The 25,543-nt window shown below is 39.7% G+C and overlaps 1 protein-coding gene across 1 annotated transcript in view; it reads right to left on the reverse strand.

Annotated features, from left to right (window-relative positions):
• Window positions 1-25,543, reverse strand: part of MID1 (midline 1) — a 253,971-nt gene that overhangs the window by 187,383 nt on the left and 41,045 nt on the right. The gene's annotated exons all lie outside the window — the stretch shown is intronic.

Consider the following 25,543-nt stretch of genomic DNA (forward strand, 5'->3'; position numbering starts at 1 on the left):
TTTAACACAAGTTTTACCTCTCTGTGAGATGCAGGAACTCAGAAACAGACAGCTGTCGCAAAGTAAATCAAAGACTTAGAAAAGCAGATGGCATAATTTCACATCTTAAATGATGGCTGTGAGCCTTCCAGTAATAATTTATAAGGAGACTTCCTCCTGCTTGTTCCTCTGCTCGGCAGCATGCTGTTTGAGCCTTTCAAACAAAATAAATAGACTTCAAACCACCAGCTTCACACACACTAACACTTACCAATGCTATTTCAACCTGACACAAGCTGACTTTGTTCCTCTGTGACCCTGGACAGAAAACTGAGGTGACAGTTTGATGGATGAGATCTTTTTTCACAATATGGGTTGTGACTTCACGGCTCTGTCTCCCCATTATTGCCTAGCTGAAGGAGGAGACAGGAGCAGAGGAGGATCTTCCACCATACAGAGCCATTTTAACAGTGAAAATGAACCAAACGTGTGCAATAAATGCCCGGAACACCTTTTTCCTACCTCAAAATTGGGAAGTTGGGGGAATCTCTTTCCACTTCTGTTGGGGTAGGGTGTAAGGGGACACGGAAGAGGCTCCCAGGGGACTAACTAATCCCAATGGTTTACTCCAAATCGTATTTTAGTTTAAGAAAATGGCAACATCAGCAGAGAACAAAGGAAGGAAGGAAGGAAAGAAGGAAAAAAGGAATTCTGTTTGTTTCATTTATGACCAAAGAACACTTGGACTGTGAATTTTGCGAACTGTCTCTTCACTATGTTAATTTAATTACTTAACCGGAAATCTTGGACAATTTTTTACTGGGCAAAGGCCTCCCTGCAGTAACCTGAGGCAAACAATTGCAGTGTGAAGTCCTTTATTTATTACCTTAAAATTGTCATAAAATATCAGAGGATTCATCTATATTAAAATTGGTGTCTGCAAATTCAGTATTTGAATGCAGATTCTCTGCTAAAATGAGTTCAGAAATCTTTTTGTAAGATTAACATATTTAATTTAAGGTTGCCAGATTTCACAGAAGTGTCTGTGAAGAAATTGCCTTTCCATGAAAAAGTTGAAAAAAGAAAGATGGTGAATGAACTCGCTGAAATGCAAGGCTCTGCCTCCGTAGGCTTGAGCTCATTAACATGTGAAGTCAGCCTCTAATTTCCTTCGAGAGGAGCACAGGTTGCTAATATCTTTATGTCTTTGCTTCTGCTTGTTCCTCTAATCCGATGGGTTCATTATGATCATACTGGAGGGTGTCAAATCTCTGATTTTACGGGTGGATACTGAGGCCAAATGACCTGGCTCAAGGATGTCTCAGGCCGGAACCCGAGTCTCTGCTGTTCCACGCTACTGCTCCCCATCTCCAGTGACCCTCGAGCGGTGAAAGATGATTTATGAAAACAAGGTCTAGTCTACTCTATGTTTGAGATCAAGTTCTGATATATTTTGTATTTGTTTTCACACAGATTATGTTCTTATTGTTTCTAGTTTGGGATTCGATACTCATAATTCTGTCTAAAAATATACACGAAGTCTCTCCAGTAGCAAAAATTTATCATAAATATATGCGAATCCAATTCATTCTTTCCAAAGAGACTGACTTTGTTTCAGATGATGGTATTTATGTGCTTTCATATTTATGAATGTTTTTCTTTCTGTAGAATATCTGTGAGGTGGTACCCAACTCATGATAATACCGAAAGACAATCAAAAAGCAGCCAGAAATTGATTTATACCCAAAAAAAGCAAAATCCAAGGGATTTATACACAGGAATATCTGTAGCTATCTTGTTTCATCAATTCAACTCCAATTTTTTTTCTTATTTTCCTTTCTGAGAACCACCTTAAAACTACACACTTGCTTCAGGTGGCCCCACTCAGGGGTTTAGGTGGGGACTCTAGCAGGGTGAAAGTCAGTGGTGTGAATTTCACCCCTTAAAAAGGAGTTCTAAGAGATGTACTTGTGAACCATTTATAGCCCAATTACAGCTTCTAAACTGCTGTCATCGTTTCTTTGTCTCTCTCTAACATTCAGAGAGCATTCCCATTGTAAATAGGTAAGTACATTAAATGTTTTCGAAAGAATAAGACCTCTTCACAGACCTTATATGAAAAACTAACCTCTAAATAACAACTTTCATACCATCCAGTGTGTAGGTAACTATGATGCAGACAAACCAGAAGAGCTCTCCTCGTCAAAAGGAAGCATGAAGCTTGAAAAGCGTAGCCACCCCTGTACTTGGAAGCCAGTTAAAATGAGTTTGCATAGGGGAAAAAATATATCACAATAGGCCATATTACTGAAAGCAACAGGCACTAAAAAATTGGAAGAGCTCATTTTTCTCATTCTTGTAGCAAAACGTAACTGTCAGACTAACTCATGACAAATGCCTGAAGGAAGTCTGAGATTTAGGAAATATCAGCAGGTTTACACACTTTGCTACATAGTTTTTCCTCTATTTGCTCACAATTATGTCCTCTTTTATCTGTATCATCTGTCAAAAACACCTTTTCTGCATAGTCTTTTCTCCTTTCCGTGTTTCTTGGATTAACAAAAAGCATAAGGTAAGGTCATTCGGATAATAGCCCTGCATTTTTAATAGGAATCGTAAGTGCATTTCAAGTAATCTTTTCTGCAAGCAGAGTGGTGCAGGCAATTGCACTGGAAAAGGCTCCAACAAAACTAAACTTTAAAGGTTGCTAATCTCTTTGAGAATTGCTGGTGTGACTGATTAGTGCAATCCACTGCAGTTCTTTGATTTTGTTTGCTTACCCTCTCTTAGAAAGAAACTCCCAGTAATTCTTAAAGGCAGTGTAGAAAAAGGAGGCAGTATATCTTTATAAACAGAAGGAAATGCGCATCTTGGGCATCCACACATCATCTGACTTTTGAGCATTTGATCAAGAAGCTTAAATTCCATAAATAGTCAGTAGGTGCCCTAGAAAGCACACCTTTTAACCACCTCTTTCACACAGTCAATTTATTTCAAAAGTTTACTATTCAAAGGTAAGGCTGTTGAATGGTCTATGCTCAGCCAGCCTATAACATACTTATGTTGAATTTCGGGGCTATTCTTTAGGTGTGTCACAGGATGTGTCTTCTGAGTAAGCAACGTAGTGGCAATTCTGCAAACTGGAAGAGGTGGGACCTGGTATGGAAAGGAAGGGTGAGTAGTAGTAATGAGGGAAGAACACAGTGGAAAAAGATAGTCAGGTAAAAGGAAAAGAAATAAGAAATTCATATTAATAGAGAGAGTCACTCCAGCAAGAATGTTACTCAAGTCCATGTTTCACTTTGACAGGGGTTTCTGATACATATCCTTTAGGCTTGGTCTCCACGGGCTCAGTCTAAACCCACTCTCTCTTTGCTTTTGTGTCTGAGTTGGATGAAAGCAAGGATTCAGCAGTGCAGCTGGGTTTACATTAGGAGTGTGTGTGTGAAACTGAGGATATCTGGCTCGGAGCTTCAAAGCATGTCAGCTGATGCTGGTGCATCTAGCCTGAGAACTTCAGCAAATGTGTCAAGTCTTCCTAAAGTTTGATAGAAGACTAAAATTAAAACAGCAAATGGAAAGAACAGCCTGTGGCTTGTAAAAGGTTAGCTCTTCAGCCCGCCTCCATCCATAAGCTGTATGGAGCAAGACGCATCTTGCTCTTTATGAATTGGGCAGAAACATTTTAAGTACCTTTTCAGAGGCTTTGGCATACATGGCATGCTGGTCAGAGAAGGACTGGCCAGAAATGAGCCTACACTGTCACTTTGGACAGTGAGGTACTGCTCCTGGGCAGCCAGGAAAAACACCCATAATCCAGCTGGAGCCCTGTGCACCAGCCTGGGGATGAGCAAACAGCCTGGGATTAGGAGACACCCATGCTACAAAATTCCCTGAATTTTTTTTAATTGATATTGTCATCATAATTGTGCTACAAACAGACTGATAGGAGCAGGCGCACAGACTTGGGCATTGAGAAGCCTGAAAAGCCTTTGAAAGCCCAACCATCAAGATTTTTGTAACCCCTTCAGTATTTAAAGACAAACATCTGTATAAAAAATTCCTAGACTTGAAGCTTCAGGCTGTTAAGTTCTTTGGAGGAGACACATATATTTTCCCTGCAGTTTAGAGGTTTGCAGCACAGTTGGAATTCCAACTTTTGGACATTACTACAGTGAAAACATATACACAATGATTTACAGAGTGGTATTATTGCGCATTTTTCAAAAACAACGAAAAATTAATATAGTTAACGTGGGTGTATTTAGGAAGAGGGAGGAGAAGCAAGGAATGAAGTGGCATACTAACATACGGTATAAGTAGCTTACGGGAAACCGCCCTGCAAACTACTGAAAACAGAGGCATCATCAATATCTTACAGTTAATCAGACTCCGTACAAGAAATCTACTTATATGAACAAGAAATTGTAGTACTGAGCTGTAACATAAGCACTGTTGCAGATTTACCCCCTCATTAAAGATTCCTCCTAGGAGTTATCATCACATTCACATGACAAGAAAAAATAACATATGACTTTATCTGGACATGATCCAATAACATACGCAAGGAAAGTAGTAGAATATTAGGTGTGATAAACGCCTGAGTTAATACCATGCACTGCTCTAGCTGTGAGAAAATGTGGGATTCTTTTTATTTGTTCAGAATAACGTAAGATAAACCTGTTGCTATCCAGGACAGATTTCAGAGTATACATTGCGTGGGCAGAGGATTCAGAAAGCAATAATATGGCCCAGAACTGGAGTAATGAGGGGAGAAACTTGGAAACCAGCTTCACAAGGCTGGAGAAACAAGTCAGTCTAAGTGAGACCCCACTTTCCTGTTTGAGTCTACTGTGAGCTCTCACTCCAGGAACCAAAAGCACTGGGTAGCTCTATGTCATCTTGGCAACAATCACTATCTCTCGTTGAGGCCACTTCAGCTCCAGTGCCCCAGCTCAGACTGGTAAAATGAGGAAGGGGAGGGCAGGCCTGATGGTCAAAGCATGGGAGAAACCTCTGCTCACCACGAAGGGGAAACCCAAGCTCAATCACCAAGCACAAGTAACCTGGGAAATAATTTCTGACCACAAAAACTTTAAGGGTAGCTTCTTTTAGATCTCCTCTATATAGATTAAAAAAATGAAATTACCTAAAATTTAATTTAATTTCAGTATTAACCTTTAATAATCGGTCATTTTAAGTCATTCTTTTGCTCAAGCTTCTCTAGCCATTCTCTATTTTTTCCTTTCTAATGATATGTTTCCCGTCTACATTTATTTCATAGTTTTTAATTCAACAGATTAATTTTCCTCTCTTATATCAGCTTATTGATCCAACTTAATGTAATCAATGTAGTCACAACCGTATTTAAATATACTCACACACAGGTTTCCTTCCACTTAATCAACTCCACTAAACCACAGTTTTTTCTTTGAACTGTGTAAACTTGTTGCTAAGGCCGAAGTTAACCTGGTAGTAGTAAAAGGACAACCACCAAAACATTTACCTGTCCAATAACGATTGTCTGTAACGAAGACAGAGATGCCATGGAAAAGGCGAGAGTACAACGTAGGCAGCATCAGCTAAACAAGCACTCTTTTCCTGCTGCACCTGGAGTCATGCTGGCAGATATTTGTACAGCCCAGATATTTTCTAACAAAGACTGAATCCCGTTCCTGTTTGAGTATGATCACACTCTTACAATCCACTGGGAGATGGGTTTGGTAATTTCTGCATAACGCTTTCTGGAACTAGCAGGTTTGACTCCCAAGTAAGTATACCTGCCTGTGAAACTGCAGTGGATCAGGCTCATAGGAAAAAAAAACAACAAACCAATACGTATTTACACTTCCAAGTGCAAACCGGTAGGAAGATACCTCCAAAGGCTCAGGACTGCATCTTCCCGTTTAACTTTGAAAGAGGAGAGGCTCCCTCCTATGGCTAAACCGTGTAAAACTGGGAGCACCATCATGAACGTGGATCCTTCAGACATAAAGTCACTGGGTAGATGTACCAGCCAGCACGCCGCCTTAAGAAAGAAAACTATAAAAATCTCGCTATTACATATGCAAGACATCTAGAAGCTGGGCCATAAATCCGTATTTTGCTTGCATAAAAAATGACATTATAATGAAAATATCATATAATAACAACAATAGCGTTATTCTCAGTTTTCAAATGAAAGCTTAATGCCAGCCACAAATGTCCACACCTCCCTCCAGACATTCTTTTAAAAATGTTTTGTTACGCTTTTGTAATATTGTAATAGCTAAAATGGCATGCCGGTCAGAGAAGGGGCACCTTTCTGGAATAAATATTAGATAGAGAAAAATAATGAAGATACACTGTCTAAAATATCCAAATGCATTTAACATCGCATTGAACCCATTAGCCACGTAAAGTTTGCCAAATCAAGTGTAACATCAGAAACAAATAGATTATATGATTTTATCCCTACTTATGACTTATTCCTAGCTTTTATGTTTTATTTTCTTACACTGTAAAGCAAAGACTCTGAAACTACAAGCTTTGAATTAATGAACTGAAGGGTTCAGAAACAACACAGTCTTACTTATCTAAAAGAAATAGCATGTGTATCCGGAGTCCCATAATGCCACTTGCCTAAAGAGCACAGGCATGCCAAGAATAGGGGAAAAAAAATGTTTAAGACAATATTCAGTTGTTCGTTTTTGACTTGAAACAGATTGTGGTTTTTAAATTTCCTTTATTACAATTACAGCAAGTAAACTCTTTCACCAACTCTCTCTGGGCAGCTCAGTTTACATTCGAGCCTACCAGACCTAAAATGAGTTGTCAAGAGTTCTTGGTTTCCATTGTTTTTACGGCAACAGTATTTATTATGTAAAAAAAATAAAAAAAAATAAAAAAAATCATGGAGAGTCTGCTTAGAGAAATAATATTATTTCCTCTAAATTAATCATGTATTGTTTCGCAACTGAAAAAAGGCATAGTGGCTAAAAATGTTTTCCTTTAACTTATTTCCTATTTTAAGAGGCTCTTATCTTGGTTTTTCATTTGTTCCATTTCAGTCTCAATACCTGGGAGTACAAGAGAATATGTGACTGGGTACAATAAACAACCTCTTGACTGCTAAAATTTTATTGTGGTACACTCAACACCTGCACCAGCATACTTTTCATTAATGGACTACAGTAAATGTTTATATAACTACCAAGAGAGTTTATTAATGGGAACAAAAATTCTAGCAGATAGATCATCCTTTGCAGCAATTAAGCTCTACAATAAAATGTAGCCCGATGTATACGCAGTTCTCCGAGGCATCTTAGATTAGTGAAAAGGGGGATATAAAAGTCAACCCTGATGATGCGGTAAGAAAGCCTGTTTGTCCTACATACCAGCTTTTCACAGAGAGTTTAAACAATCACAGCTTTTATGAAAAACAAAAAGGACAGCTTTAATTTTCATATAAATATTCATCTGCAACAAAACTTCATATTTGATTTGAGTTTTGACACGCCAACAATCGTTAGGTTTTCTGAGGGCATTAAGGGTCTGTTCCAACTCCCCCTGAAGTCAACAGGATGACACGTACTGACTTCCATGCCAACCACGTCGAACGGTGACTGGGTGGCTTAAGGGCCAGTCCTCGTCTTCCCTGGGTCACCAGCACGTTTTCTGGTCAGCTGGTACTGGACCTGGCCCCAGGCTGGCATGTGAAGAGAAAGCTTACTAAAAGCACCTAATGTGCATGTAATTTCAACTGGCTTTTAATCAGTTGTCATTATCTCAGCCCACCACTGTCTCAAAAATTGGCCTGTTTGAGAATGGTGGCAGAGCACTATAAAACCAGTTGGGACATCGGGGCAGACCCTCCAGTCAGGACCACTGCAAGTTTTCAGGCAAACTTGAACAAGCCCCAGTTACAACAGAATGAGCGTTCCACCTCTAGTCGCTACTGGTGAGGCCACAGCTGGAACAGCGGGTCCGGTTCTGAGCTCCCCAGTTCAAGAGAGACAGAGTTCAGCGAAGGGCAAGGAAGATGATTAAGAGACAGGAGCATCTCTCCTATGGGAAAAGGCTGAGAGAGCTGGGGCTGTTCAGCCTGGAGAAGAGAAGGCTCAGGGGAATCTGGTTAATACATATAAATACCCAAAGGGAGGGTGCAAAAAGGATGGAGCCAGGCTCTTCTCAGTGGTGCCCAGTACCAGGACCAGAGGCAACGGCCAACGAACTGAAACACAGGAGGTTCCCTGTGGAACATAAGGAAACACTTTTTCACTGTGAGGGTGCCTGGGCACTGGTCCAGGTTGCCCAGAGAGGCTGTGGAGCCTCCATCTTTAGAGATATTCAAAAGCTGGCTGAACACAGTCCTGGGCAACTGTCTCTAGGTTGCCCTGCTTGAGCATGGTGGGGGGGGGGGGTTGGACCAGATGACCTCCACAGGTCCCTTCCAACCTCAGCTATCCTGTGGTTCTATGAGTAAGAAACAAAAAAAGAGAAACTGAAACACCTAAGAAGCCCTCATGATTTCATAGCTTTAGGTACATTTATTTACACATAAGCAAATATGTTATGGGAATCGTCACAAGAGTGGAGCCTTAAAGAACATAAAAAATAAATCACAAAATCCTTGAGAGGAATGGGCTTTAAAAAGTAATCGCCATCAGCAGCCAAGGCACCTCATATTTCACATGTAGCATGTAAAACAGTTTTGCATACCGTCTCCATCCATTTACTCTGCCATTGCTCTGTTAAATTATTTAAAAATGCATTCTTCTTCAAGGCGCCGTGTAAGCTACTATTTTATTAAAATAAAGAATAAGATAAATACATAAGTCTAGCCAATTGCACTAGTCCCCGATACAAAAATATTCACTTATAAACCTCTTCCTCATCTCTTTGACCATTTTCCCTACCTCTCTTCTAAGGTGCTTCTTTTTTTCATCTTGATAAACAAAGAGATTCTCCTGTGTGTGCATGTGAATGAAGGTTGAAGAAGAGATGGGAAAAGTTACACAGAGCTATTACACAGGCCAAGGTCACAACAACTCCGAGAAGTAACTGGCTGAATAGAAGCCTTCATGTCCAGAAGTAAACTGTACCAGATTTCAAGGCCTTTCGGTCCTTCTTCCCACTGTTATTCAAGGATGTCGAGGGCAAGCTAATCTACTCCTCAGACTGTAAATCCCCTCCGAGTGAAATTCAGTTGGAACCATAAGCATCATGCATATCATAACAGAAGTAACAACTTTTGAAGTATTGTAGCCTGGAAAAGTCCAATTTTCTATAATGCAGCTAATTGACTTCTCTTTCTTCCACATGATGAGGTAACGGAAACAATATTGGAAGTGCTTGAAGCAAGATATATATAAAATATGCAAAATGTGTTGGTTTTCAGTTGTGTGTCGTTTCAACCCACACAGTAACCACTTGGTGGGACTAACTCAAGGACAAGATGCAGCACCTCTCCTTCATACAAATAGCTCCACTGAATTCAACAAGGTTACTTGAGTGAACCTAGATTAATTACACAAGAAACTTTCTAATTCCACAGATTACCTTTATCAAATAATTCAGACATCCCACTTTTTTGCTGATGATGAACTACAGTGCAGTGACATGTGTGTTTTTCTTCGCACATGTGGACTTATTATGCACACGTATATATTCACACATATATATGTACGTGCGTACACATAGCTGAAATTGCATACTCTAAATCACAGCAGAATAAGCGTCCCTTTATTATTTTTTTTTTAATTGCCAGAGAAGCTTGACAGCATGCTTCTATTTTTCTCTCCTCATAGATCTCACAGAGCTTTTAAAACCAGCAAAGTCTTGAATATGCACCCTATTTAAATAAGAATGGAGCTGAATATGCTCTTTGGCGGTAGCGGTGCCTCCGAAGACAAATGTTTTCTCACATTACCATTTCTGTTGCCGAAAGCCCGTGCTCTGAGCCTCCCCACTCCGACTGGGAGTCCGCAGAGCCCATTTGGGCCAAGCTGGCAGGGGTCACGCTCCCCGGGGGAGGAGGTCAGCCCGGTGGCCTGGGAGCAGGGGAGCCGGAGGGTGACCCCACAACACCACGCTTTGTGCTCAGGGGCTGGAAGTCAGCCCTGCTTATGCTGGATCACGCAGCGAACCACAGCCCGACGCGTCTGACAGCTGGAGGTCACTTTCCATCCCGGGGATGCTTTCATACAGGCGAACCTTTTTTTTCCTGCACGTTTCTGTTCTGTGAATAGCGACTGTGACAAAAAGAATGGCTCGCAGGCGACATTTTGGGGTACTGATGAACACATTCTCAAAGAGCATCGGAAGAAGAGAAACAGTTGTAGGCACCTTGCCATTAACACAAACACTGAATCTCACAATATGTCATGATGCTCCTTATAAATAAGCAGCGTGTGGCAGAGGAAAGGATATCATAGAGAGAGAGACTAGGTATTAATACACCATTTTGAAGTTCACACTCCACCTCTATTGCCATTGTGTGCTTCCACTGTAGACCTTGGGTAACCCTGAGCTCACTGTTCTTTCCTTACCTGTCCTTATAATGGAGATATTGTTCCCTCAAAAGATAAGCGTTGTTAGGAAAAAGCCATTAAACTTTACGAGATACCCAGCTATGCTGTGGAGGAGTACCATAAAAAAGCCTTTCAGTCTATAAATAAAAGATATATATGAGAAAAGGTTACCCTGCACGTCTATAGCTCACACTTATACCTTGGTATTTTTGTTGTTGTTTTTGAATTACTTGAAGAAAATAATCATGAAGCTACCAGGCCCTATTAGTGGTATTATAAGAAATAAATTGGTGGGTAGAGCTGTTTGCAGCCTTTAGAATTATTTAGCATTTTTATTGTCCCACCAGGGAAGTTAATAGTATCTTTCAGAAATTATTTATACACCACTAGTCAAGGAAAGTATCAAAAAAAGCTGTTCATTGCTGTGTTCCTTTTACTGCTCTTTTCAAAAAACAAACAGAAATAACCATAAATCAGAAAAGAGATTTATAGTATGTAGAAATTATCTAGTCATTTTGCCTATACAGAATTTAATTTTTAAAGGATTCGCTTACAATTTAATAAGACACTCAAATCCCATTCAATAAATCATACTGTCTCCAGTAAGAGAGAGAAAGGTGATGCGTTGAAAACCCGAGAGCTGCGCTGGCAGAGTAACCAGTATTGCCCAATCCTTTGCAATGTGCCAGACGCCCAAGAGCCAGATGTGCCAGTACATTTCTTCACCTAGACCAGCCCTGTACTGGCAGCTTCTTGACAAACATCAGGCACCCTTTGTAGTCCTACAAAGAAAAGTCTAGGAGGAGTGAACAGACACACACTCTAAGCACATGCCTGAGAGCCAACAGGTAAAATCTCAGCTATGGGAAAAACATCTGGAAGCCTTAGTTTTGCATTCAGTGGGGACAGCATCACATTCTGTGCCAAAGTAGGCATAGGCTGCATTCACCAAAGCTGCTCCTGCACACACGGACATCCCGAAGCAGCATTAGATAGTTGGTTGCAGCGGTCCTAGTGTTCAACCAGTTGTTGATCTGCGCTGTGAAAATCTGCAGGGCTCGCAGTTACCTGCTGTACGAGTACATACACCAATTAGCTCTAGAGCTTCTCAGCCTTCAGCCCCCAACACATACCCAGCTTTGGTGAGATAACAAAACAAACAAGAAAATAGACTACTTTTCCCTTTGTTCCCCTTTCCCATTCTCTCTTAAAAGCCAGCACCTCCACAGCCATAGAGTATGTGTCAGGTCAAAATTTCCAGTGAGTAGACCTTTTAAGTTATACACTGCAGCAGGGATTTGGGTTAAATACAGTAGGACTGTAAATACTTAAATCCTCAGTTTTAGGCTGCGAGAGAGTCATCTACTATGCTGGTACAGTGCCTAAAATAATGTACTTTTCTAGTACAATATAATAGAAATATAATAGCATATAATGCAGTATAATACTATGACTAATAAAATGAAGCACTCAAGTTAAAGCCAAAATTGACATTTAAGTGGGTAACAGAAAGAGGTACATCCTCCCCTTTTGCAAAAAAGCACCATGAGAACAGGCACGTACCTACGACTCCTATTGGTTTTGTGTCTCTGACAGTGACTACAACGGAAAAAGAGGCAGTAAATTCTGTCCATACTCTCAGCAGATATATTAAATGATACTGCGTGAAGCATGGTTGATGTGGAGTGGTGAGAGGGAAATCAGTGTGCAACGTCCACTTTTCCCACAGTCTTGTCAGCCTCTCAAATGGAAAAAATAAATAATTACCCTTTGCAACTAGGACAGATCATCTGTGTTCAAATAGTGGCTCCGATGCATAGAAAGAGTCAGGAATTTGGGACATTAAATGCTTTTCATCAGGAAATCATCATTTCAAAAGATTTATTCAAAAAGAAACTTTTAATTAAGATATCCAGCTTGGAGTTTTGAATCTGAATCTCCTCATCTGAAGTGACTGTTATAAGGACAAGCTATTTTGGGGGTGAATCTTGTGGTTTTTTTCCCCTTCTGGGGAACAGCCTTAAAATACTCTTCCTTTTTTTTTTTTTTAATCCCTGAAAATTTTAATGGGATGGGAAAATTGTTTCCTGCCCAACTCTCATGGTGAGTGGCTGGCAAATAATAGCAAGACACAGAACGCAAACAGCTGGATTCAATCACTGCACTTAGTAGTGCATGTAGCGCATGAAATGTGGTTGTGGATGCACCAGATACTTTAAGCACCAGCAAAGAGAGTTATTCCAGACTCCAGGACAGACATCTGGCACTAACGGAATTATGAGACTATCAGGGAACATGGCACATCACACACCCAATTAACAGACAGATGAATTAATCACACTGTAATTAACATAGCTGTGTAACGATCTGTGCTTCGCTGTCTTTAGAGATAAATATTCAGATACAGGAAGACACAGCAGAACCCTCAACTGTCCTACTGAGATAGTGGTACATGACAAAAAATAAGACAAAGGACACTGTCACACCTTTCTGAAAATACAAATACGTGTTTCTACTGTAAAGCTATTTTTAGGAGGAGCATTACTTAACTCGTTTCACTAGCAGCACAATTCAGTGGAAAATCATTACATGTAAAAGAAAACACATTTTCTAAAAAAAGACTTCCACATTCAACCTGAAAAGAAATGTATTTCTACCCTGCAGTCACCTTGCCTTCTAAAATCCATTACTTTAAGTATAATTTATGTACGTCCCACCACATTACTGAAGTTAATGGTTAGGATAAGTGTTTTCACATCATCATTTAACAGAACAATATTTTCAAAGTCATATTTTATTATTTTTTCCCTGATGGTGTTATCAGACACAAAAGATTCCAGCTTGAACAAAACATCAAGAAGTGGATGAAACTTAAAAAATAAACATATAACAAATCTTTGTAATTGTCAGCTTTGCTAAATCACACACACACACATAAATTGAATTTTTATAGACATGGGAAAAGTGATGTTAGCTGGAGGGGTTTTGTAAGCTTCCTCAAATAAAGTGCTTTATATCATCAGTTAGGATCCAACAAAAATATGTACTTTAAAATAATAAAAAAAAACCACCTTAAAGAACTGCCTTTTCCTGTAGGTCAGTAGCTTATAACTAAGCAAGGGGTTGGTCTAGATTATCTTCAAAAGTTCCTTCCAACCTGAACTGCCCTATGGATCCTACGAACGGATTAAGTTTAAAGCCTCTGAAAAGAATAAACTAGTAGTTTGACTACTAGGGTTATATGCAATTTGAAAAAAGAAAAATGCAAAGTAATTTCAACACCACCAAAACGTAATGCTGGCCCTACAGCAGTCTTCAGTGCTGCAGCTCCCAGATAACTGGGCAAATTCCCCCAAGCAGCAGGAGCTTGGTGTGCTGATAGTGAGCTCCACAGGGATTATTACAACAGCCTCTCCACAGCCACCCCTTCTGCCACAGCAAAAGACCACACAGCGACCCCAATTTTTTTTTTTTTTTTTTTTAAAAAAAAAAAAAAGTATAATCGGAGCAGGGGTAGAAACCCATTTGTAAACTGGGGGGTGTGTGAGCAGGACACGTTACTGCAGGTCTGGACCCAAAGTGACTTCCAGAACAGATTTTTTTAGTGTAGGCAGGATGTTGTATGATTGAACTAGGCTGGTCTGTTTTCATTTAAAGGTGGAAAATTAATGTCTACGAATAGGAATTAATAAACTAATTTAACAATAACCACAAAACCTTTCCGCTGAATGAGGAAAGGCTTTATAATTATGAAATAATAGTTTCCTGTTTGAATAATCCAAGTCTATCTAAAGGAGTTTAACGAAGACTGAAGCTAAGACGCAGTGGTTTTTTGTCTGCAAGTGTTATGCTAGAAAGCTTTCTGAAGAGGCTTTCCTGTACACGGCACTGAAAAAGCAGAAACGTGATGTTTCAATCAGGGAGGCTTCTTCCAGCTCCTTTATGTGAGTTTATCTTCTCAGAGTTTCTCCCCTACGCTCAGCTAAAATATGAAGTATGACAAAAACCAAAGAATTAAAAATTGCTAACAGAGTCATATCAGCCCTCATTTGATCTTTGTGTGTGTGTAATAAAACAACGTGATGCTATCATGACAGCAGCTTTTGTTAAAATAAACAGAAGTTAAATAAAACATAAACAAGACAAGCAGGCACAGAGCCTCTACTGAACTCCTGTCCTGCACAATTTACATTCTTCTCCAATCCTCATCATGGGCCCTATACTTTGCATCTATACCTTATCCGAAACACATTTTGCTTTTCTGCTTCTTTGTCCTTCCTTTTGCTAGATAAAGAGAAAAACAACCAAAAAAAAAAAGTGAGAGTTAGGAGGATGTGCCAGAGGTATGCTGGAGATCTGGCGATACAGAATTATCTCTCTGACAAATTTGCTTATAATGGGTGAAAGGTGTAGTTCAAATCAGTTATGGAAGTAATTTCTTCACAAGCACATCTAGTGTATTTTCCACATCTCACATCCACCATGTATAATCTAAGAAGAATTATTTCTATCACATTTATTTGACCATGGTAACAAATTACATCTGATGGTTTGCATACAACTCCTTACTTCAGACAGCATTTTCACGTGAATTTAGAGGTCGGACATACATCACAGAAAACAATTAACCAATTTATTGTTCTCCAGAGAATATGAGGCTAGAAGTACGTGCATGCTACTCTGCTCTGGGTACGAAGTCTGCAGGCCCTCCCACTCTCTTAATTACTACAGAATACCTGCCTTAAGCAGTAAGCATACAGCAGAAAAAGCTGTGATTATATACTCGATACTAATGACTTAAAAATATGCTGAATTCATGTCTAAAAGTTCCAGTGAAAACAGAAGCACCATTTTGCTGAATCTTTTGCAGAGTTCCTGCCCGACACGGTAACATTACAGTTGAAAAATAAGATAAACAAGAGATGAAAAATGAAGAGAAGTGTAATTTTTCTAAGCAGATTAAGGGATTAAGATGCCTTTATTAGTACAAAGTGTCAATTATCTCCCTCTAGCCCAACACACTAGTGATATTTCATTTACTTCCTGGGACCTGGGACAACGGTGAGTCTCTACTAAATTTTTGTAACACGTAATTTCAAATATACTATTTAGTGGCTGCATTACAAGTGTTAAGCATCTGTATCTCCACCCCGTTCACAAATGCAGCCAGGCACTCAAACGCGCTCACGTATGAAAGACTGCAGTCCTTTAAAGTTCAGGTTTCAAGGCAAGCTTTTGGCATACGAACGTAAATGACCTCCTAGAAACGAGAGGAAAAATATGTTTTACATAATAGCAGCTCAGAAAAAGCAGGACCATATCTCTGATCATGAAATTCCAAGTAGATATTTGGCAGTCTTGATTGGGATCCTACCTATAATATTCCCTAGTTTGCTGACACTGTGTTCACTGCTGTACTTGTCAGAACAGCATTCGGTAGGCACTAAGACGACAAAACATTGCAGAACAGCAAAGCACCGTTATTATCGCTCCAATTTTATAGCAAATTCCAGGTACTTATGGAGCAAGGCACCCCAGAAAAAGAAGAGGCAAGAGCTGAAAACAGTGCTGAAATGAAAAACTAAGGGACACCTGCATATTTCTTAAACCCCGCCCTGAGTACTTAAATGCTTAACTGCAAAGGAAGACGCTATCAACTCCGCTAACTGCCTAATTATCCTTCCACAGATGAACTATACAGTGAGACCAGACTCTAAAAATGCATCTGAAGATTTTGATAGTATTTATGTACTAAAAATATTTCACGTAGTTACTAAAAATATTTCACGTAGTTCAGGACTTTAAGAACTTCAACAGAAAACCACCTGTTCGTATCTAGAAAGATGACAGTATTGAAGCACTTCCCTTCTATTATTTCACTGAGAGAGGTGGAAGACAATACCTTTAATAAGATAACTCTAATAGCCCAAAAGTAGTTCCTCTAAAAAAAAAAAAAAGGAAAGAACATAAAAAACCAACTCAATTAAAAATAAAAGTCTACTTGGCCTATTGAGCTCTCTTCCACAGCTTTCATTGCTTACACAGCAAGGATTCATTAAAAATCTAAATGGTAGCTGGTATCTGAAGGACCTCTTATCATACTTAAATACCTCCACACCTTTTAAAAATGCACATACTTATGACTATTAAAATGAAACAGCAGTCATGGGATCAGACACATCCTGGATAGACAACAGTGAAATAAAACTGTAGTCATTGCTAAAAAAAAAAACAAAACAAAACAAAAACACCCCCAAAACTGAAGAAAGTTAAAATAATGTCTCTTAATATTCAAACATTGTTCATCTGAGACATTACTCTGAAATGTCATGTGACACCATGCAAACCAAACCAAAATCTGCAGATTCTTTAAAAGAAAAAAAAAGAGCAATAATCAAGGGTACACGCCAGAAAAAAATTGGATTTTCTGAGAAGGAAAAAGTTTTGTGGTCAAGCGACATGATTTGCAGCCAGGAAATCGGAATTTATTCCCAGAACTGCCACAGACTCCTTGCCTCTCTCAAAAATGCCTTTCTGAAGTTGTAAATGCAGGAACAAATTATAAAAAAAAAAAATTAAAAGTGGGTTATGTTAATCTAAATTCTTTGGTACTTCAAATGCCATTGTGGATAGTCAGTTAAAATAGTTTATTTCCTGGCAGTCATGGCTTTTCATGTTACTGTCACCTAATGCATGGCATCTGAACTTGCTGGCTTTGTGCCACAAGCCCCTATACATTTAGCAGGTACCCCAAAAACACAGGTATAAGGAGTGTGTAACTATGCACAGAGACACATGGAGAAAAAGCTAGCAAGCACAGTAGGTACTTGAAATTGTAAGTAAAATTGTTCATCTCTCATCATCTCTAAGGTTGGATGTAATCCGATTTTATACATCTGTGTAAATCAGACATAGCAATGACTCCAGACTATCCACCGCAACCCAGGTGTGAGACTAGCTACTGTGGGAAAGACGGCGCTCTGGTTTATGACCAGGAATCCTGTTTCAGCCTTGCTTTTTCCAAATTAAAACTTTTGTTAAACTAATACATTTTCGCAAGTTATAGGTTCACCAGTAGGCATTTACCACTGAAAATACCTCTCTCTTCGAAAAAGCCTCAGCTGCCAACAGGTATGAGGTGAGACCTGAACTCCTGGAGAGTCAAAGCTAACTACAAACGAAATTTGTTCTAAATTTTTTTAAGTACTAAATGAGTTAGCACACGCTTGCATGAATCTGCATCTTGTGGAGAAAATATAAAATGCTTAGTGCCAAATGTGATGTCAGGCCCCCAGTGTGGAAGTAAATCTTCTAAAGCTTTCACTCATCTGCTAGATGACCTCTTATTCACTTAGTCTTAGAAATCTTTCTAATTTTCAAAGCAGTGCTGGAAGTTATTAACTTTCATTTCTTGAGCCTTTAAAAAACTAAACTTTGCGAAAATTCTAATGGAATCATTTGCAGTTATGATAAATAGTCTCTTCCTTTAATCTACTGAATTTCCTTTCTCTCTTATTTTTGGCTGAGCTGAGAGTCTCATTTGGAAGATGTATTCTTTTCAGTGTTTCCACCATGCACCAGTAAGAGCTGCCAAAGAGAGAAAGACAAAGAAAGAGAATGCTGCTCCTCTCCAGCTCCCCAGCTGTCAGGACAATAAGTTTAGGATTACAGGGGTAAGTACTGTATCTTATTCAAGATACAGTTGAATATCTTATTCAAGAACCAAAGCTGCTTTTGTAACCGCTTTGGAAAAAAGATTCTGCAAAGGAACGCATTCAACAGCATTTATGAGCTTGGGTTTCAGTAAAATTAATTAATAAATATTCTCCATTTTAGAGATCAAACAATTGCAGCGAAAATGTCAGCCCTGCCTGTACTAAAATGAAATATGCACAAGTAATCCTTGATTTTCAGGACTATGTTTGAATGAGTTGTTCAGCTTCATTGTAAGGCCAGTACACAGCTATGAGCGAAACACCCCTCGTCTGAAGATAAACAGGAAGGGTCTGTGATGTTATAGTTTATTAGACTTTGAAAATTAGGTAGAATGAACATCTTTTGTGGTGGGTTAAAGAGATGCCTGCTGGGAAAGATTCCTTTGGCCAGGAGAAAACAATCAAAAGTAAAAAGTACGTAAAGCGGTTGATTTTCCTCCAAAAAAAAGGCATAAATATCTGCAGATACAATGCCATGCTTAATGAGAAGAAAAAAGCTGCTGTAATGCCAAAATTTCCAGTGATGTCTTCTGTCACATGGACTGTTATTATTCAGAGTGTGCACTGCTCTGAGATGATCTAATTAAAGCAAGAATTATAATAACCCCATAAAATTCTCAAGGAAAGAGTTAGGCGAAAAGAAAGGAAAGTATTTTATTCTCTGTAAAAGTCTCGAATGAAGATACGTGCCTCTGAAACAGCCATGAGTGACCAAAGCATCACGTTGGTCAAAGCCTATGTCTCTTATGCTTCAAAGAGCCAAGCTTACTGAAACATGAAAAAGGCGAGTTCACTGTCAGATCATCATTTCCCTTTAAATCAAGCAAGGGGGGATATACGTCTGACAGAACTGATCCTGATTTATGAGCATTATAGTGTCTGTGCACATTTTACCTGAAAAATGGAAGCCACGTGATACCATGCACGGAACAAAGGATTCCTCAAATTTTACTTTTTGTTCAAAAATACTGAGGAAGAACAACAAGACGGTGCAACTGTATGCAATTCCCAAACCTAATCACTAAGCCATTTCTGCCGATCTCTTCTGATTATTAGCAGTGAGCTGATAACTGATACTAATGAATTCAAATGCTATTATTGTATTACTGTGACCGACAACTTTGCTCTTGGCTGTTGTTCAGGCAGTGTGTTGGATGCCTACAGTTCTGAAAACCATTTCCAGCCTGAGTACTTCCTTTTCAGAATGAAACCAACTGTAGCTCCCAGAGCTAGTAGAAGATCTATGGCCACTTAATGCTCACTATTTCAAGTTTAAACACAGTTTGAAGAGGAGCTTTTCCTCTCTAACTCCCTGGATCGTTCTCTAGAAATGTTTTCTTTATGCTGTCAGTTAATAAACGGTTCTTAAGAATATTTGGAGAAAATATTCACAACAAAGCATGCATAAAGAATAGAAGCAAATTCATTTTAGCAACATTTCTGAGATCATTAAGGCTGCCTGCAGAAAGCTGGATTTCAGCTCTTGCAAATCTACAGCAAGAACATGGGGCTAAGCAGTTTAAAGCAGACAACACGCAGAAGTAGTTTGGCCAGTCATGCAAGGTGGTCTTATACTTTACCACCTGGTCACTATAGCAATGTAAAAGCAAGTAGCATCACTGCCTAACAGTTTTGGTTTTGGTTTTTTTTTTTTTTTTCTTTCTATATACTTTTTACTATCTTCTAAAAAAACCCAACAATGTAGAAACATGGTTTGAGGTGCCTGATGGCTTCCCAACTGTAATCACAGAGCAATACAATACTCAATGTTTCAGCACACCAGCCATGCCAAATAGAAGCATCACGGTTTTGAGCAACTTCTACAAATCAGTTGTATGGACACTTTTGGTTTTTCATAAGGTAGATGCAAAGAAAAATCATTACATTTCAATTTATCCTAAATTCTTTCATGACAAGAAGTGTTGCCCATATATTCCTGGTAGAATTTCAGATGACAACTTCGTAGCAGGGCCCAGCTGTCTCTCAGTGACAGGAACAAGAGTTTTATCATTCATTTTCCTGGAATCAAAAATAAGACTAGGAACTGGGCAAAACCAGACAGGGTTGTAAGACATCTTATCTGTCAAGTTTTGACATCTGGATTCCAGGCTTCAGCTTAGCTGAAATCCTAGTGACTTGAGGAACATGTGCGTCAACTAGATGTTTCTTGTTTAGTATTGCTTTCTATTCCAAAGCACAGAACAAACTGTCATAGATGTTAAAAATTTCTAAAATTTCATGCACTTTTGCTCATCTGAATTCTTTCTTGTGGAAGATCCTACACACGTTATTTAATATTTTTGGTTTTGTTCTGCTGGAAGTACAAACATAAAATGGAAAGAAGATTGATTTTTTTTTCTTTTTAAACATCTGTGCCTCTCCTGAGGCTTTACATGTTATTTACTGATATCCTGAGCCAATAGCTTTGTTTCCTCATTGTAAATTAAACACCAGTGGAGAACTAGTTAAAGAATTGTCTCTTGTAATTATTTTGCTTTATTTTCTTTCTTCCATTGTTTAAAAGCTGTACATCTAGCTGCTTTAGTTAACCTGCAATGCTACTTCAAATGGACAGGATACACTTTTAGTCCTGAAGCCTGCTCCAGGTCATAATGAAGTAATGGAAGTCTTAATAGAAAATTTGGTGGCAGCTGGATGGAGCCTGTGATATGCACACTAATGGCTTTCTTTAAGTAGTGCCAAGGCCAATTAAGTGTATGTTTCAGATTCGGTTCTTTTTAGATTATTCATAACGTTGCATTATTTTGAAAGCATATACATAACAAGATTAGTAAGAAACCAGAAAAATTACAGTTCAATAGTAACAGCATATGTTTTGGATCAGTTCCTCCCTCTAACCACAGACTGTCAGTGTGGCATTAGACAATTTGCTTTAGTCCAGTGTCACAGTCTACACCTTGTGCAAACACAAGGCACGGTGGGGGCATCATTTCAATGGAGATACAGCAATGAAAACACCCGAGGATCTGTCCAACTGATACCCTGCAGATACTATTACAGTATTCACGTGTGCTTTTGTGCATTGACAAAGCAAAAGCCTCAAGATAAACATATCTGTGTAAGAGAAAAATACCAAGCTTAATTTTCAGCACCACACTGTGCTGTAGCAACCTCCAAGCATCCACTGATGGAATGACGGAAATTATCAATGAATAATTCATGAATAACTTCAAATTTCATTAATCTTTACATATTAATGTATACTTATCAGTTGGTATCTACTACTGTCAGCTATATAAGCTGCTAGCAAGAAGTAAAACCAGAAAATGAAATACAGGAAAACAGCGGACAAATGTACTGAAGGAGAGAGAGGTGACAGTTGCTGTCATTGGCACCATCTGTGAAATATCAGCCTTTCAGTAGCGTGGGGAGAACAGCAGCATCAGGAGCAGCAAATGAAAAGCAGTTTGGTTGAATTCTGCATTGCTCCATTCAAAGAAAAAGGTACAGACTTTCAAGTGGAGACCTTTGCTGTTGGGCAAGGATAGACATTTACATCTAATTTTTCAGTTACCTTGCTCTTCCAGGAGGAAAGCAAGTAGGGAAGAACGAGAAAACCTGTGAATAGTTATGCATAAGTGCAGCTGATCCTCCGTAAAAGTACACGAAAAACATAGCAAGAAGTCCTTGGCCCAGCAGCACTTTCATAATCTCCCAGAAACCAAAGAGGCTGAACTGCAAAAGCTGTTCAATACTCAGATGTAAGGAGAAAGAAGGCAAAGCAGAATGTCTTTCTGTTATCCTGTAGTCAATAAGCAGTATAAGCAATTTTCTTTGAGACTAAAGTGGAATTTACAGTAGCATAAGCCTTCCCTTGTGAGTCCAGCCCTTCAATCCACCAAAACATCATTGCAGTTTAGCCCTGTTGGCATTTTTATTTGAGGAGCCAACCACTGAACTACTTACCGAGTTGAGGTTTTTCTCAAAGGAAAGAATTTCAAACTGAAAGATGTTTCAAGTTCAAAGAAAAATGAGAAACACTTAATTTGTCTACTTAGAAGTACTTTTCGAACTACACAAACAGGGATTCCCCAGAGAATCAGCCTGTAACTACTTAGATGTCCTGAGGACATCTGGGGCCTCTACCCCTCTAAGAACAGACAGATACTACCAAACCTATGCCTGTCCTTCCTCTTACCAGTTGTGAAGTCAGATTTATGAGATTTGGAGCTGGTCTGAGTCTTTTTTAATATATTTCTATAGCCCCGTTATGCTCACAACTGCCACTCTGAAATGCATTTTTTCCTATGGGAGGTGAATATTAAAACCTGAAGACTTTTACATTTTGGATGTTTGGAAGAAGCTGAAATCCCATCCTGCTTTATTATACTTTTTAAACAAGGTAGAGACCAGATCTTATACTGTTTATAAACCATTTTCTTTAAAATTACTCCATATGGACTATAGTTTTTCAACCAGAAATACACATACATGTATCAGTTAAATATGTATTTACATTCTGGAGTTCTTCACATATTTACAAGCCTCATTAGCTCTCCGCTTTCTCTACCTCTGGCCACGGTTTTCAAACCATTTGCAAATTTCTCCTTTCAATGACTTGTCAGTGCCTGCCCACTTGTTCAAAAATCAGCAGAACAGGCTCCCAGGTCAACAACCAACAATGGTAACTTCTGTTTTCTGCAATTCCTGACCCTATCTTGCATTCCTAAAATACAATGGGGATTTTAGATACCCAAATCTTCTTACTTGCACAAAGCAGAATAAAAGAGCAACATGCTGTCAGCATGTTTTTCTCTCTGTTTGAACTTAGCGATTCAATCAGGAAATTCCCTGAAGTGACGAGCTGAAAATCGAGAGCTTTATTCTTTTGTTTCTTGCTTACAGATCACTTTAATGGAGCAGAAACGTTATTTGCCCTAATACGTTAATTTTCAGGGTAAGAGCAGGCAGGGTTTTCTTGGAAGAACATTGTGTATTGCCAGCAATTAAAAAGCTGGTCGCTGAAGATGATTTCTCAGGGATTTTGGTTTGTCCCCTCCTTGCCCCTCCACACAGCGAGGTGCACACATTAACCCCATCCCAGCCCCGCAGATCCCCCCGCTGCCGCCCCAGGCAGGGAAGGGATCCCCGGCCCGGAGCCCATCGGGAGCTGCAGGGGCAGGCACCGGCAGCAGCCTCTCTGTCCTTTGCCGGGGCAGAGGTTCGGGTCCCTCCGCTCCGCCCAGGGCACTCTCCTCACAAACCCCATCGAAATGAATCCCCTCAGGGGGCTGCACCGTCCTGCCAAGCCTGGCTGAAGCAGGCCGTCGGGTTTTGAAGCTACTGCAGGGAAAATGGCAAAGAGCACGATCAGGCACACAATGTCTAATGAGGAAACCAGGCTAAAAACCTGCTCTGATCCTCACAAGAATGAAAGGGGAGAAAGAGGAAAAACTACGGAAGGCCAAGCCCTTGCCCTGGCTTTGGCAAGCACAAAGCCCGGAGTCCTCATTTTCACGGGTAACTGAAGCACAAGGAATGCAACACGGGTCAAACGAGTCAGGAGCAAATCCCAACAAAGGCGAGGGCTCTCTGGTGCTTCTCAGCCTGCTCAGAAACTTCTGCTACAGCAGTGGTACACCAAATAAAGCGTTCTGCAAAACTCCTCTTCCCACCCTCATGCTTTTTTCCAGATAACGAGAAAGCCACAAGAAAATTCTCCCAGCGGAAAGGAGAACACTGACACTGTAATGGAGCAAACAGGTACTGCATGTTACATTTCGGTTCCTCAGCATCTCTCACTTAATTTTGGTGCTAAATGGGATGCATTCAATAGGAATCTTCCTCTTTTGAAAATGTCACCATGACTGATGACAAAGCTGGAGATGATAAACATCACAAAACGCTGTTCAGGGGAGGTGTAGGGGATACATATTAATTTTGATGTAAGCCTTTTATGGCATACATAAAAATAAATGATCTTAAAAGTTAATACCAATCACTGAGCACGTATATGTGAAATCACAAGAGCCATCAGTGAGTTATAGATCAGCGTCTGAGTAACAGGACCCACATGCTACAGCTTTGGATAAATCACATTTACATAATCCAGCTGTGCTTCTCTGCACATATCTCTGCAAAGCATCATTTCATTATCAAGACTGTTTCTCTCTGTGAAATGTAAATCTTGCAGTCGGGGCCTGCTGAGATGCAGGGCTGAGTGCAATGTGACTCCACCATGCTAATTAACAAACAGGCAGGCTCAATCTCAATGTAAATGTCGATCCTTGCGATTAGAGAAATTGCTGCACTGGCATTTTCTTTACTACCTCAAGAAAGCAACTTCAGAGTCATTCTTTTCTTTAAATACCAAATGACAGCACACTCTCTGGGCCTAGGCTACCGTTCAAGTTTGTCCGCCTTCTTAATCGCTCTACCATTACCCCAATTTCCTCATTTTCTCCTTTTAAAAAGAAAAATATTATAGGGTAACATTATAGTAGGTATATACCTATATAATTTTAATAGGCATATAACATATACCTATATAATAGGTAGTAACATAATTAAGCATCAGACATATGAAGACATTAAGACGCAAGAGACTAGAAAGCAATCATATTGCAACAAAAGCAAGCTTGGGAAAGGAAAGGAGAACAGAATAAGCTAGAGCTCACTCTACCTCATGGCAGGGAAGAGACATGGCCTAGCACATAATAAAGTAAACCCCTATTATTATCCATCCCATGAATGATTTAGAAGGATCATTTTCTTGCAGTTCAAAGAATGGAATCGCATAGTTTTGAAACCACCAGCTTGCTTTTTTTTTTTTTTCCCCTACTGTCTGAAAGCATTCTCCACAAAAGTTTTGTTACCAAACTTTTCAAATGAAGCAGCTGCAACACAAGATGCTTGCTCTTTCTCTTCCCAGGACAGAGAGAACCAAGGTCAGCGCAATTGGTTTAACCGCTGTAGGTAGATATGTCGGCACCCACTGCCTCCAATTCCCCTCCCAGGTGCTTTCCACACCAGCCCCGTCACCACACTTGTGGCAGGATCCCTATTTCCACCAAGTTCCTACAGGCACCGTGGTTCAGGCACAGGATCCATCTCTTGGCATTGGTGTAAATTACTTCTGATAAACAGAAAAGTGGTATGTGGTTTTGTCTGTAGCTCGTAGGATTAAAGACACTGGTTCTCTTCCCCGCACATTCAGATATTTCTAGTGGAAAGCAAGCCAGGCACAAAGGGATGGAGTGAGCTGCTATGTGCTTCCTTGGCCTACACGACTGGGGGTTGAGAACCACAAGTCAGACCTTAAAGTACAGCCTCAGGGCCTGATCATTGCAGTGACAGAAAGAGGCTACAGTCACACAA

The sequence above is a fragment of the Chroicocephalus ridibundus genome, chromosome 1 (assembly GCF_963924245.1).
Source record: "Chroicocephalus ridibundus chromosome 1, bChrRid1.1, whole genome shotgun sequence".
Lineage (NCBI taxonomy): Eukaryota > Metazoa > Chordata > Aves > Charadriiformes > Laridae > Chroicocephalus > Chroicocephalus ridibundus.